At 39.9% G+C, this 15917-nt stretch overlaps 1 long non-coding RNA gene across 1 annotated transcript in view; it reads left to right on the forward strand.

Moving 5' to 3' along the window:
* LOC131491788 (uncharacterized) overlaps nt 1-15917 on the forward strand; it is a 138858-nt gene that overhangs the window by 697 nt on the left and 122244 nt on the right. The gene's annotated exons all lie outside the window — the stretch shown is intronic.

Here is a 15917-nt window from a genome sequence, read left to right on the forward strand (position 1 = left end):
CTTGGAATTTGGAAAGGTCTGCACTGAACTTGATTATCACTGAGCTTGATTATCACTGTCTGGCCCTGCTTTTTGGGGATTGTTTCTTTGGCCAATGGAATCAGTCTTTACAGAACTTTCTGTTTTTCAAATGGAGTTTTTGGTGGCCTAAAGCAAATGATTTATATGTATGGTTCTCAGCCATGCTATTAGGACGCACTGGTATGGGATAATGAGTCGTGAGGTGCCAGTAATTAAAAATAGTTAAACTAATGTGAGACTGGTGCACCTAGGGATTGCAGAGTTGGCAGCTGGGGCTTCTTTGCCTCTCTCAGCGTCTCTGTGAAGGGACCAGGGCATGCAGTACATTCTGTATTGAGGGCATTGTAGCTAAATGGTCCCAATACTATATCTGCCTCAAGCAGTGAACTTTAATGAGTATATCTTTCCACATTGTGTAGAGCACTGTACTTTCCTATTCTCATTTTACAAAAGGCAGAATATGTCTAATGGGAGAGAGCAGAGCAAGTGATGTTAAAAGGACAACACATACACACATCTATATCAATGATTGTCAGTTAATTGGTTACTTGAATCTTTGTTGACACTTGATATTATGCAGATAAGGGGATAATCACCTCATGGTTCAGTCCAACATGGAATCCAGTTCAATGCATAACAGACCAGCAAATAATAATTACAAACAAATTAAAGCATTCTTGTTTTTCCTGAAAATGCAGGGCTTCTTAAAAATCCTATTTTTTCCATTTCAAAGTATCTCCCCAACACTGTAGCTGCTCCAAAGTTTCTCTTTTCTCCCAGTATAAACTACTGCCCAGGTCTTTACCCAGCTGAACCTACATAAAGTTGCTTATCTCTTCATTCTCCCTTCTTTGTTCAGCTCTTCATTATATAGGTCAGTGTAGCTTTTTGGAAACTTTAATTTTCCTTCTCCCCCATTATCTTGGTTCTGTGCAATAAAGGTCTAGGAATGAATCAGGAAATTAAAGTAACTTCCTCCTTACATGGGAGTGGGGGAGTGGTTTGGGGAAGACACTGGGACTACTGCATTTTTTTTGTCCCCTGCCAAATCAACTTCACATGCATCCACTGTAGCAAATTTAACATCTCAAATTCTTACCAGCTCATGGTGAAATGTGTGGGCTCCTCCTGTCACTTGGTGTGTTATCTATAAAACTGACAACGAAACTATTATTAGGAAGTCTCAGTTACCCCCAAAACCTATATAGTATATTCTAAAAGTCAATGGTTTGGCATTTTCTATTGTTTTGGATTGTGGATGCTGATGTTTTCCTCCCTGGGATAGATAACAGAGCTTGTTGACATGGAGGCAAAGTGTGTATGGGGGTGTGTGTGACAGGAATAGTTCCTTGAAGCTTTAATAAGAGAATGGAAAGGAATTCACAAGATTGCTAAAGAATGATTATAGAGAAGTAGGGACAAATTAGGAGGAAGAATAGCAATAGCTTTTGAAGGGCTAGAAAACAGAATAGTTTATTTTGAAGCCGGAAAATACAATCTGTCAAAATGAAAGATTGTGATAAATCTGAAATAAAGTCATATGATATTTAAAAATTATATTGAATTCTCAATTTTTTTTGTTCTCATTTATATGGCTTTTTAATTTAAATCCTTAAATCCATTGTGATTCACTATGCTAATGGATACTGATGAAGTCTTGGGGTGATGGGGGATTTGTGGGGTCTGGAGCTGATGACCAAGAAAGAATTCTTAAAGACGTCTTTGATGCAAAAAGGTGATTTTATTAAAACATGAGGACAGAACCCAATGGCAGGAAGAGCTGCACTGTAAGTGTGGGGGGTGTCCGTTTTATGTCTGGGGAGATAAAGTCAAGAGGGAATTTGCAAAGAGACTTTCACATGCTAAAGACTTACTGGAGGCCTAGCTGTTGTCAAGCTAAGGTTGTTTTTCCCTCTAGCAAGGCATTAACATTGAGACAGCTAGGGAGTTCTCGGACTTGAGGCTATTGATGGGGTTGCCTTTTTCTGGTCAACTGGTGGAGACTCTTATCAGTTTAACCATTTGTTTTTTGTCCTTTCTTGTTTTTGGGTAGCCAGGAGTGTCCAAGGAATACCATACCTATCTCACCTGGGAGGGGGTGTGTGGGTGCTAGTTTGTATTTTGCCCTCGTACCATCATCTTATTGGTAGTCTTACTATTGCAAATGAATAATTAAGTATTGATTTTGTGCTGAATTTTACAGTTTTGATTAATTTTTACTGTAAAACATTTCAATCATATTTCAATTTTTTTTTAGTTGTTTAGGTATCTTTTCTTTTGAAAAGTGGTTTCAAAAGATGTTTTTGGATAAAAGTTGGAGAGTAGATTTCACTCACATCACACAAAGTTTGTAAACAGCCAGAATCAGAGTTTCCCCCCCATGTCTTTCATAACTCATGTTCACAAATGTGGATCAAAATTGGCTGACATTAGAGTAGTTAGGATCTGACTGCCTAGGTTCATGCCATTTGGTTCTGATAGTCTGGTGCCTCTGGTTCTTAGGCCAAACTCACAGGGGGTACCTGGAGATTACCATGATTTAGACAAAGAGGAGAGTTGGGCCAGTGAGTATTTAATTCACCTTCTGAGAAATGCTGACTGGTGGTTAAGATGAGCGAAAGATCACATTTATGTCACACTTCTAACTTTTGCAAGGACACTGTTGAAGGTTATAGATCTTGTTCTCTCTCTCTCTTTTTTTATAGTAACACACACAAAAAATAAAAAATAGAAAAAAAAACCCAGGAGAAATGGACAAAAGATAAAATCTCCCTTTAGAGGCTGATGAAAATTGTCAGATTAGATGGGCTCTTTGGGAATCATTACTTCTTATAATGCTCTGCAAATACCCAGAGAGCACAGGAAATCACATGTCAAGGTCACTCTGCTCAGCAGAAAATTTCCCTAATACCACATAATAATGAGCAAAACGAATGCAAATGAGGTTTTGACCACCAGCCCACCTCATTAGGACTATCTGTGCTCCAGCTCTACTTTTCCTACTTTTTCTGGGAGGTGTGTAGCCTTAGTTCAAAGGGCCCAGCACTTTTGACAATGATGGTTGGTGCTTTTCTGCTGAAATTCTGTTGGCTTAAGCAACCAGATCCAGGATTGGTGCCTCCAGGTTAGAGCTTCCCCTCTGTCCCTCTATCCACACCCCCACCCCAGTGGGTCTCCTCCCCCCACCCCCCCCCCACCCCCCCCCACCCCCCGCTCTTCCCCAAAGGCAGATCAGATTTCCCCTTGGGATCATGGAAACCTGTTGTACCTAGAAAACCAAAACAGTGAGGGCTCTGACATTTCAGGCACAAATTCTGTCTTGATATTCAGAATGATCATGTCCCCAGTTATCTTTGGAAAGATAATCAGGCTCCTAGCTAAGATGGAAGAAAAATACTATCCCAGATTCATATGCAAAACAGAGTGATTGGAGTGCCTCTAAAAGATAAACTAGTTGAGTTTTTACCAAGGAAAGTCATTAGTCAGTATTTCCAGGTTATTTTACCCTATATTCTTATGGACAAGAAAGGGAACTCATATTCAGTAGGTGACTACTTTGTACCAGGTGCTGTGCTAGATGCTTCATGTATGCATTTTAACCCATAGCACAACCCTATCAGAGGGTGTCATGGGGTATCATTGTCCCCTTTTAGAAAGAAGAAACTGAGGCCCAGAAGTTGTCACTTGCTCAGGAACTTACAGTTGGAGTTGTGGAGTTGAAATTCTAACCACCTCTGACCTTAAAGCCTTATTCTCTCTTAAGAGGTTCTTTCTGGAAAAAAAATATAAATAAATAAATAAATAAATAAATAAATAAATAAATACATACATACATACATTTTAAAAAGTAAAAATTGTAAAATATACCATTGGTCACTTTGGTGCTGCCTGGTGTCCTTCCAGAGCTGTCTGTTTAGCTAGGAACTAACTCTTTAGGTAACAGTTGGAAACCTCACTGGAGTTATTGAAAGGGATGTTGGTTAATCAAATGTTTACTCTGTTGTAGAAGGTATTTGTGCATCTGATAAGGCAGTATGTGCCAGTAGTGGTTTGTGTATTGCCGATGAGAAATTAAAAACAAAAAAACAAAAAAACAAAAAAACCCCACAAACTTTAACAGTTGTGTATTTATTTTAATGCATATTAGAAAAACAATAGCCAGAAGGCAGCTTGTGATTTCATAGATATTGTTTAGACATGGTTAAAGAAAATAAATAAGCTATTTTACAGAAATACATGAAGTAGGTAATAGTGGCCCCAGATAAAAAATTGTGATGGTAGCATGTGTCTGATGATGTTTGGGAATCATCACAATTAGGAATGACCAAATAATGTTAATGTTTCTCCCAACACTGAGGGACAGTGAGCCTAAGTAGCCTGTGGTCACTGTGTAATTACCCAGAGATTATGTTCTACAAAATAGAATCCCTAACTAGCTTTGTCTGCTACCCAGCCCATTCTTGGGGCACCACATTCCACTGCCAGCTCATATGAAAGCAGGGAATTCAAATTAATTTGAGCCTTAGCCTATCCAAAATCTAATTATGCAGAAAAATGTAATACAACAAAAGTGAAAGAAAAGGATTTTTAGATGGCCCAACATTTGGGATTCTGAGGATGATGGTTATTATAAATAACTGTATAAATGGCATCTGTTTGCCAAGAAACTGTACCTCTTTTTAATTCATTTTAGGCAGTGACAGAAAATTATTTGAACTCAGGTTCCAGTCCAGTCCCAGTTCCATCATCAACCAGGTGTGTGATCTTAGGGTGGGGGTGGGAGGCTTGTTTTTAAAGATACTTTCCCTCTCCAGAGCTTTGTGAACAACAGGTCATACCTATGCTTCAATGTGCTTTGATGACTTATTGGTTTTCAGAGAAGCCCTCTGATTTGAAAACAGATCAGGAACTCAGAGCTACATTTTGGGTAGCATCTGGGTAGGAGGCAGCTAAGAAATACTCAAGTTAGGATTGGGTTAGGCAGTAATGTTTAAATGATTTAGGAGACAGGAATATACGTTTACTGAACACTAAGTCTATTCAAGGCACTTTGTATCCTACCTCACTGAATCCTCAAAATCGTTTTTATGGATAAGGAGATTGAGACTAATACAAATATTGAACTATTACATTGTATACCTGAAACTAATATAATGTCATGTCAGTTATATCTCAATTAAAAAAAAGAAGAAAGAATGGGGGGTGGGAGGGAGGGGAGAGTGGGTGATGGGTATTGAGGAGTGCACCTGTTGGGAAAAAAAACATCAAAAATTTTAAAATAAAAAAAAAAGAAAGAGAGAAAGAAAATTGAGACTAAGTTTAAGAAACTTGCATAAGGTCACCCATCTCCTAAATGGCAGACTTGAGACTGAATTCAAGTCTGATGGGTGGTAATCACTATGCTTTATTTCCTCTTAAGGTTTTAAATAGGCATGGGAGTGCAACCTGCAGATCTGGGTTCAGAATCCTGTAAGTTTAGTGCAGGGGACGAAAAGCAGTCAGCTGTGGAAGACCTTCTAAGCAGGCTGAACTCAACATTGGCAGAAAGGGGTGACTGATGAGGAAGAATAGATGGGTCATGTTTTTCCTGGTAGACTTGCTGGATTTAAGGGTCCATGGGCTCAGCACAGGCTTGGGGAACAAGTGCCTGTGCTCAGTCAAACTGGCACAGGTGGCAGCAGGAGAGCCAGGGGATCCAGGTATGATGTGACCAGACATCTGAGGTAAAGCCTAGATTGCAGATGGCAGAGTCTTGGGCCCAGAGGCTCCAGGGAGTCCACATGAGTCGAAGGCCTGCCCTGCTTTCTTCTTAGGAGAATTCTGCATGTGGGAGTGATTGGGATCTAGAGACCCTGGTTTGGTCTGAATGGCTTTCTAACTGATTGGCTATGGAAGGTGGCTTCATTCTTTCTCTATTTCTGTCTCTTGGTTAAGAGCTCAGAATCCAAGTCACATGGACCCAGAGTAAATTTTTCACTAGTTGTGTGATCTTAGGCAAGTTACTTACTTGCTATCAGTTTTAGTCTATTCAACAGTAAAATGAGGATAATAATGGTGTCTCTTTATAGGGTTGTTATGCAGATTAAATGAGATAATATAGGTAAAGCACAGTGACTGGCTCAATAAATGTAATTATTGTTCTTATTACATGATAATACTTATGTGGGATTAAGTCTTTCCACTACCCAGTGACTTGGACTATGTATAGCCAGATATTTCATTTTAATCAACAGTACCATACCATTATTTGAGTTTAATCATATGTCAGTTTGAGTCTAAGTTCTTGTTCAGAATTCTTAAAGATTTGAGGAAATTATTATGATTATAAAATAGCCAAATCCCCCCATTCTCCTAATCCGCTTGTTCTCCTCCTCTGGACCATCTCACAGTTCAGAAATGGACAAGGCCTCCATTGCCCTGGGCTATGTCTCATCTCTTAGAGGACAAAGGCCTCCCCTTGTGTCTCCACATACAAATTGCCCTGCAGGCCCCTTCTTGTTGCCTGCCTGAATTTCCAGGGAGCATGGAGGGTTATTCATAGTGGCTCTGACCATGTGCCTGAGGACATAGATATATTTTTAGTGTCTTCTCCCTAGAGTCTGGCTGAAAAGGTCATGCCTATCTTTTTATGCCTAATGTCAGCTTCTGAATAAACAGGGTGAACTCATTTCTGTTAAAAGGGCCCAAGCAATGTCAGGTTGTTGGTTCCCCCCAACCCATTTGGAATGTGATTTTGCTATTGACATGTAAGGAAAGTGCTTTGTAAACCCCAAAGCAGTTTATAGAAGTTCTTGTGAAGGAGGAGAGTGAGGGTGTCAAAGAGTGCCCTGGAGAGGAGGGGTTAAGTAAACTGAGGTAGCTACAGAGGGGCTGAACTAGGACCATTGAGAGATAAATATAGGGAGAGGTTTTGGGTACCATGTTTTCTACTTACCAGAGCTGTGTAGATATGGAGCAGCACATTGACGGGGAGGGCGTCGCCCTTGCATGTATTCACTGAAGCAAAGACTGGAAGGCCTCAACCAGGATGTTGGTGGCTGGAGTCCTGTGAAAGCAGGTGACTGGATGAGATGGACTGAGGGCCCTTCCAGTGCTGAGATTCAGTGATTCTGGAGCGCTGAGGGTGAGAGCTTTTCTGCATGTTGGGTCTGGACACTGAATAAAGTGGATACTAAAATATATATATATATATAGTACAGCATATATATATATATATATATAGTACACTATATATATATATAGTACAGCAGCCTTGGAAGTAAACCTATTTGTGGCCACATTTTCCTGACAGTGATTTTGTATTTCACTTTTCCCTTGTCTATTTGTTTTTTAATGGTTATTGGCTTATTTAGTTTTTTTTTTAAAGTTTATTTATTTATTTTGAGAGAGAGAGAGAGTGAGAATGCACACGTGCAAGTGTGGGAGGGACAGAGAGAGAGGGAGAGAGAATCCCAAGCAGCCTCCCCATCGCCAGCATACAGCTTGACATGGGACTTGATCTCACAAACTGTGAGATCATGACCTGGGTCGAAATCAAGGTTGGATGCTCAACTGACTGAGCCACCCAGGCACCCCTGGTTTATTTAGGTTTTAAAAAATTTCTTTCCTTGTCAATTTTGGTAAGTAATATTTTTATAAGAGTATCATTTAAAAATGTATTTGCATAAAGTTGTATATTTCTTATGATTTTTAGTATTTACTTCTTCTGGAGTTATGTCCTCTTTTTCATTTCTGGTTTTTTTTTTTTTTTTTTTTTTTTTACTTTTCTCCTATCTATCTATCTATCTATCTATCTATCTATCTATCTATTATCTATCTACCTATCTATATATCATATAATTGACATGTAACATTATATTATTTTCAGGTGTAAAACATAGTAATTTGATATTTTTATATATTACAAAATGGTCACCACAAGTTTAACACCCATCACCTTGCATAGTTACAAACATTTTTTTTCCTTATGATGAGACCTTTTAAAATCTACTCTCTTAGCAACTTTCAAATATGCAATATAGTATTATTAACTATAGACATCATGCTGTGTATTACGTCCCCATAACTAATTTATTTTATAACTGGAAGTTTGTGTCTTTTGACCCCCTTCACTCCTATCCCCTATCCACTGTCTCTGGCAACCACAAATCTGATCTCTGTATCTACGAGCTTGTGTGTTTTTTGTTTTTAGATTCCACATATAAGTGAAATCATACAGTATCTTTCTCTGACTTAATTTTACTTAGCCTAATGTCCTCGAGGTCCATCCACATTGTCGCAATGGCAAGATTTCCTTCTTTTTTATGGCCAAATAATAATCCAGTGTGTGTGTGGTGTGTGTGTGTGTGTACCAAATTTTCTTTATCCGTTCATCCATCAATGGACACTTAGGTTGTTTCCATATCTTAGATATTATAAATAATGCTACAATGAATATGGAGGTGCCAATATCTTTTTGAGTTAGTGTTTTTCATTTTCTTTGGATAAATACTGAGAAGCGGAATTCCTGGATCATAGAGTAGTTCTATTTTTAAATTTTTGAGGAACATCCAACTGTTTTCCATAGTGGCCATACCAATTTACATTTGCACCAATTTATGTTCCCACCAACAGTGCTCAAGTGTTTTCTTTTCTCCACATCCTTGCCAACACTTATTTCTTGGCTTTTTGATATGAGCTGTTCTGACTGGTATGAGGTGGTATCTCACTGTGGTTTTGATTTGTATTTTCCTGATGATTAGTGATGTTGAACATCTTTTCATGTACCTTTTGGACCATAAATATGCCTTTGGAAAACTATCTGTTCATATCTTCTGCCCATTTTTTTAGTTGGATTGTTTGTGTGTTTTTGCTATTGAGTTGTATGAATTCTATTTATATTTTGGATATGTATGTCTTATCAGATACATGATTTGCAAATATTTTTTCTCATTAGTAGATTCCCTCTTCATTTTGTTGATGGTTTCCTTTGCTGTGTAGACCCATGTCTTTTTTTAATCAGGAATTTCATTTGTCTGCTATAATGGTTAAGCAAAATAGGACTAGGGGTGCCTGGCTGGCTCAGTCGGTTAAGTATTCGACTTCAGCTCAGGTCATGATCTCACAGTTTGTGAGATTGAGGCCCACGTCTGGCTCTGTGCTGACAGCTCGGAGCCCGGGGCCTGCTTCAGATTCTGTGTCTCCCTCTCTCTCTGCCCCTCTCCTGCTCACACTCTGTCTCTCTCTCTCAAAAATAAATAAAGATAAAAAGAATTTTTAAAAAAAAGCAAAATAGGACTAAAATAAAATTATTTTCATTCTCCCCCCAATTTCAATAATAGATTCATTTCACTGGATCTTAACCTGTGAGATTCCTTTTGGCATATTAGAAAACTGAGGGGTAATTAAGTGACTTGCCTACATTTTATAGGGGATGAGCAGCAGGGCCCAGACCTAAACCTTCTGGCTCCTGATATATTGCTCTTTCTGGTAAACCAGATTGCTCCTGCTGTGGGCATTAAGAAAGCTATGAAAACCAGGGTACTGAGCTGAGCAGAAGTAACATACAGCCAAGAAGGCAGCCTTTAGGCATAAGCCCTTCATCTCTGGTAAGGTGCTTGTATGTTGTAGATGCTCTGCAGATTTTTCTTGAATTAAACAAAGTAATCCTGTCAGTGCCTGGCACCAAGTTAGTACTCCATAAATGGTTATTGAATGAAAGCAACACAACCTTTAACGGCTTAATGGAATTGACCATCAAAGTTCAGGACACATGAAAATGCCCATGGCTTATTTTCATATTTTCTACTCCTATAATTGTGGGTAGTTTCAACCCTGGGATGGTAGCAAGGCTTCCTGCATGCTCTGAGGCCTCTGGTCTGAACCTCCATTCTGGGCTTGAATGAAGATGAATTTTTCTTTTCTTTTTTTAAAAAAATGTTTATTTTGAGAGAGAAAGAGAGAAAGGGAGAGAGAGTGTGAGTGGGTAGGGGCAGAGAGAGAGGGAGAGAGACAATCTCAAGCAGGCTCCATGCTGTCCTCACAGAGCCTGATGCAGGGCTTGATCTAATGAACTGTGAGATCATGACCTGAGCCAAAATCAAGAGTGAGGTGCTCAACTGACGGAGGCACCCAGGCACCCTGAAGATGAATTTTTCTGAGGATGCTTCCTACAAACAAGGGTATTAAGCCCAATAAGAGCTCTGGTCATCCAGGTTGAGTCATTAGTACACAACAAGCTGGCACTATCCCTGGCATGGGAGCCATGCAGTCTCCTTTTGTGATTAACCTACTGTAGCTTAGCAATGATCACCAGAACTTCCAGTCCAGGGAGTGGCTAGACTCCAAACCCAGATCCTTGGAAGCTTCTAATTGGGGTCCACCTGTCAGGAGGTAATAGAGAGAGACTTACTGATATTTTTGAAGTGCAACTTTTTGATAAGGTAAATAGCATGTCAGAGCTCTCTCATTTTGCAGCCCAGTCTACAGCAGGGTTATGAAAGGTATTTATAGCTTTCATAACTATGCTCTTACTCCTTCCTTATTGCCAAATAATCCTCCTCTGATTTTGTCTGTGAATCACCCAGGACTTGGAGTCATTGTGATTGGCTATGAGAGGGGCTTCAGTCATCCTAAAGATTCCTAGATAGCTTGGGAGAAAATGATAGGATGTAAAAGAGCTGTTTTCTTCTACACACACACACACACACACACACACACACACACACACACACACTTCTTGGTTTGGGGACTTGGTGAAAGAAGTGTTAGTAGATGGAATGATATTTAGATTTTTATTTTGTGCCAGGAGTGCTAAGAAAAGATTACTGACGTCAAGTGAACAGTTCTAGGAGTAGAGTGAGTGGTCACAGCTAGAAGCTCTACCAGCCTTTGAAGATGTAGAGACATTTACATCCCTGTATCTCTCAGTGAGGGAGACAAGATGCCAGGCACAGAATAGTTTTAAGGAGCCCTGATTTTGCAGTTAGGCTAATTCAGTTCAAATTATGCCTCTGTTGCTCATTAGGTGGATGACATCGAAATCCCATAACTTTTGAGCTTTAGTTTTCACATTTGTTTTATAGGGCTGATGGTCTAAGTACTTCACTGGATTGTAGTACATTCTAAGTGTATAGATGGTGGCAACATTATTATGAATTCTAGTACTAACTAGCTGTGCAAACTTAAGCAAGTCTTAACTTGTTTGGGTCTCAGTTTCTATATTCAAAAGGCATTAGAGTAGATGATTCTTTATGTCAGTCAGTGTCCAGTCAGGAGATAGAAACCATGTCAGTTATTTTAACAGAGAAATTACTATAAGTAATTTTTAACCAGGTAGTAGAGAACTGGAAAAACAGTGAACACAGTGGTAGCAACTGCAGAAAGCAGCTATCACCCTTAAGGCTGGGGGAAGAGAGGGAAGAAGTTGAGACTGTTAAAACTTAGAAGGTTAGAGATAGAGACCATGCTTCTCAGTTCCAGTAGGTCCTGGTATTTCTGGGGAGGGGAGGGTGGTACAATGTGGCTGGTGCTGAGAAAATTGCAAACAGAATCTCTGTGCTATAGGAATAAGCTGCTGAGGACCTGCTGATCTAATGGGAAGCAGGCAGGAAGTCGTAGGCTAACCCTCCCTTTTTTTAGGTCTTCCTCTAGCACACTGTCCCCCACAACCTCCGTTGGAAAAGCCTCACCGGAAGCAACTGGCAATAAAGAAGTGGGCGTGTGCAGGTCTCATCCCTAGCATCACAAAGCTGAATGTGAAAGGGTGGGCTTAGAGCTGAGAGGCATCAGCTTAATAACTGGTATAATCTTTTTTTTTTAATTTTTAAAATGTTTTTATTTATTTTTGAGAGAGAGAGACAGAGTGAGTGGGAGAGGGGCAGAGAGAGAGAGGGAGACACAGAATCTGAAGCAGGCTCCAGGCACTGAGCCGTCAGCACAGAGCCCGACATAGAGCTCGAACTCACGAGCTGTGAGATCATGACCTGAGCCAAAGTCAGATGCTCAACCGACTGAAGCTACCCAGGCATCCCACTGGTATAATCTTTAAGGTTCCTTCCAGGCTAGAGTCTGTGGGTCAGTCTGAAGCCCATGAAGAACTCTGTGGGTTCTTGGAGAGTCAACATGGTGTGGTAGAATGACAATGAGTTTTGTAGTTGTACAGATTTGGATTGGAAACCTATCTCTCTTACCAGCTATGGGATGTTGGGCAAGTTACTTGGAATTTCTCTGAGCCTTGTTTCCTCCTCTGTAAAATGATGATATCAAAACCTATCTCACAGGGTTATTGTGATAACTAATAAGAATAAGCCTATAAAGTGCCAGGTGGGGGTAGCTATTATTATTACTAAGGATACTTGTTTAATGAGTGTCGGCTGATTGGTTTGTTCCCTTTGTTGGTTGCACAAACTGATGTCACTGTTTCGTTTCTTCCACTCAGATGTGGCTTGCTGGGCCATGATGGGGAGCCTGGGCAGTGGGTCAGTGGGGCCAAGGAATCCTATGGTACCTGGGACCCCAGGGACAACATTTGTGTACTTGTAGGAAGCAGTACTTCACCCAGACTGGGATCTAGTAAGCTGGTTCCTGAGGGTGTGTTCAGTGCCAGGCAGGGACATGTACCCATTATTGTGCTAAGCTTGAGCTACAGCCGGTAGGCTCCTTGGATGCTATTCAAGTCAGCGGCAACAACTTGGTTTCCTAGGCAATAACTGCAGACTAGGAGAATCATTTATAATCTTTTCTTTCCAGTCATCATAGTTGATGTCCTCTTATTTTTTCTAGGTGAGCTCTTAGACTAGAAATAATAAATGTAGAATATTCATATTATTGATGCATTAATAACTAATATTTATTAAGGACCCACTTTGTGCCAACTATTGTGAAAGTCCCTTTATGTGCATTACCCCTAATCTTGAATCCTACAAGGTCATTTTTATTTCCCCAATGTTATCTACAAGGAAACTGAGGCACAGACTGGTAAATAAACTTGCCCAGGGCTTTCAAAAAGTATAAAGTGGAGCCAAAATTAAAACCTAAGTTTCTTGGATTCTTTTTTTTAAGTTTTTATTTATTTTTATTTTTTTTAATGTTTATTTCTTTATTTTGAGAAAGAGAGAGAGAGAGAGTATGTTCAGGGGGAGGAACAGAGAGGGAGAGAGTCCCAAGCAGGCTCCATGCTGAGCCCAATGCAGGGCTCCATCTCAACGAACCATGATATCATGACCTGAGCTGAAATCAAGAATCTGACACTTAACTGACTGAGCCACCCAAAGCGCCCTGAAGTTTGTTGAATTCTAAGCACATTCCTTTACTATTAAGCCAGACATTTCCTAGTGCTGGTTAAAAGTAGTACAAATTTAACTTAGAAAATATCTGGATTTCTGTGCCACATAGTGGTAGATTACTCAGTAGAGCCCCTAGTACACTTCCTTCCAATTTCCCATTGTAATAACAATTATAATGGTTTAATGGCATTTGATTAACAGCCCCTGATGCATCTTTACCCAGCTTCTCAAGAAAATACCTAAAAAACAAAAGGATGAATACTCAAAATGCAAATTCACAGTTTTTGGTATGATTTAAATCTGCTATAGAGACTATTTTATTTGGCCACTGTTCTACCAATTATTGCAGGAGGAAGTCTATTTAAAAATATTCTCTTACCCCCATACAAGGCAGTCAGGCTTTTATAGTGAAACCACCTAAAAAGTACCTCTCTGACAAATTTTTCCCTTAAGATTTCTAAGTAATTTTGAGATTGTCTGCTACAAGCATCACAGGCATTATGATTAAGTAGTACCATTTCTCAGAAAGCCCAGCTTATCATAACCATCAGACCCATTCTAACAGGTCTCAGATAAGTGTAGTTAGCATGGGGTTAGCTAGATTCTGCTTGATGTGAAAAAAGCTTCTGAAAATACAGATTTCCAAAAGTTGTAGGAATAGTAAAGGTGGAGTGAGAAAAACCATTCATGGACTACCTTTGTTTCACCTTACATAAAAGGGCAGCGCTGCTTGCCTCAGAGAAAGGTGGAAGGTGCGTTGTTCTCCCATTGCCTGGTCCCTGTCTCAGAGGCCTCAGGGCCATGCTAACACAACAATTTTCAGTTACCTTTGGAAAAATCAACAGATAAGAATATCCAGGGACATTAAAAAAATAGTAGCAATGGGGAGCAATTTTTGCTCTTGGGCACCTGGGTGGCTCAGTTGGTTGGGTGTCCAACTTTGGCTCAGTCATGATCTTGCAGTCCGTGAGTTCAAGCCCTGCAGCCTGGAGCCTGCTTCGGATTCTGTGTCTCCCTGTCTCTCTGACCCTCCCCTGCTCATGCTCTCTCTCTCTCTCAAAAATAAATAAACATTAAAAATTAAAAAAAAAAGAAAGCCAAAGAAATTAAAACATGAACCTAGCGTGCTCCAGTGAAAATTGGGATAAAGATAAAATTTGAATTGGGATCACCAAATGAGTAGAGTATATCCCCCTATCAGTGACTCCAAATATTTTTAAATTATTCCACTGTATGGTGTGTAGAATATTTTAATACATGTCAATCTAATTGGATCTTCCCAGGAGGATCAAATGCATTAGATATTTTCATCTTTTAATGCAGACAAGTCTATAAATATTTTCCTTTTGAGTTTATCCATTATTTTGTGAGTTTATGCCAAGCTTATAAACTCCTTTCTAAAAATTTATGTCACTTTGAGTTTTTATGATGGATTATTTAAAGTATCTAGAATTAATTTAGTAAATAGAATGAGGTGAGGCTATAATTTAATTTTTCTCATACAACTAGTTTATTATTCCAGTGCAACTTACTGAATAATTCCATCTTCCTTTACTGATAATTGAATGTTATACAGTCGTTGTCTGTTGTTAACAGATGGAATGGATTTCATCCTTTCATCCTATGGAATGGATTAGAAGCTTCAGCCTTAGGGAGTGAACCACTGTTTTTGAACCTCTGGCTCTTGGGTTAACGTTTCTCCATAGCTGTGGTTTTCAGGGCTATGGTTTTGCAGAGCTATGGTCTTTCCGTGGAGGTGCCTCTTCCATTGTCAGAAACTCTTACGTTGGCAAATCTTCCTTATCCTGAATGCCAGTGGATCTTCCTGAAACTTCTACTCATTGGGCCTTATGCTGAATCTAATCCATCTCGGCTGCCATGTCACCCAGTGGGTGCTTTCTATGTGTCATTTTTTTTTTTTTTAATTTTTTTTTTCAACGTTTTTTATTTATTTTTGGGACAGAAAGAGACAGAGCGTGAACGGGGGAGGGGCAGAGAGAGAGGGAGACACAGAATCGGAAACAGGCTCCAGGCTCCGAGCCATCAGCCCAGAGCCTGACGCGGGGCTCGAACTCACGGACCGCGAGATCGTGACCTGGCTGAAGTCGGACGCTCAACCGACTGCGCCACCCAGGCGCCCCTGTGTCATTTTTTTTTTATTTTAATGTTTATTTGAGAGAGAGAGAGAGAGAGAGAGAGAGAGAGAGAGAGAGAACATGAGCAGGGGAGGGGCAGGCAGAGAGAGGGGACACAGAATCCAAAGCAGACTCTAGGCTCTGAGCGGTCAGTACAGAGCCCGACATGGGGCTTGAACTCACAAACTGTGAGATTATGACCTGAGCTGAAGTTGGATGCTTAACTGACGGAGCCACCCATGCATTCCTCTATGTGTCGTTTCTACTCCTTATGTCCAACTACTTACCTCATTTGATGAATAGACATTATTACTCAAGTTTGCAGAGGACTGGGATTCAGAGAGGTTTATCAACTTCCTTGAGATCACAGAGCCAGTAAGTGGCTCAGTCAGAATTTATGCTCCTTTCCAACGAACTCAAAAGCCTATAATTTTACCACTACACCATGCTCCATGCTATTTTTTAAAAACATTTTTTCTTTATGGTAGTAAAATAT

The sequence above is a fragment of the Neofelis nebulosa genome, chromosome 12 (genome assembly GCF_028018385.1).
Source record: "Neofelis nebulosa isolate mNeoNeb1 chromosome 12, mNeoNeb1.pri, whole genome shotgun sequence".
In the NCBI taxonomy this organism is placed as follows: Eukaryota; Metazoa; Chordata; class Mammalia; order Carnivora; family Felidae; genus Neofelis; species Neofelis nebulosa.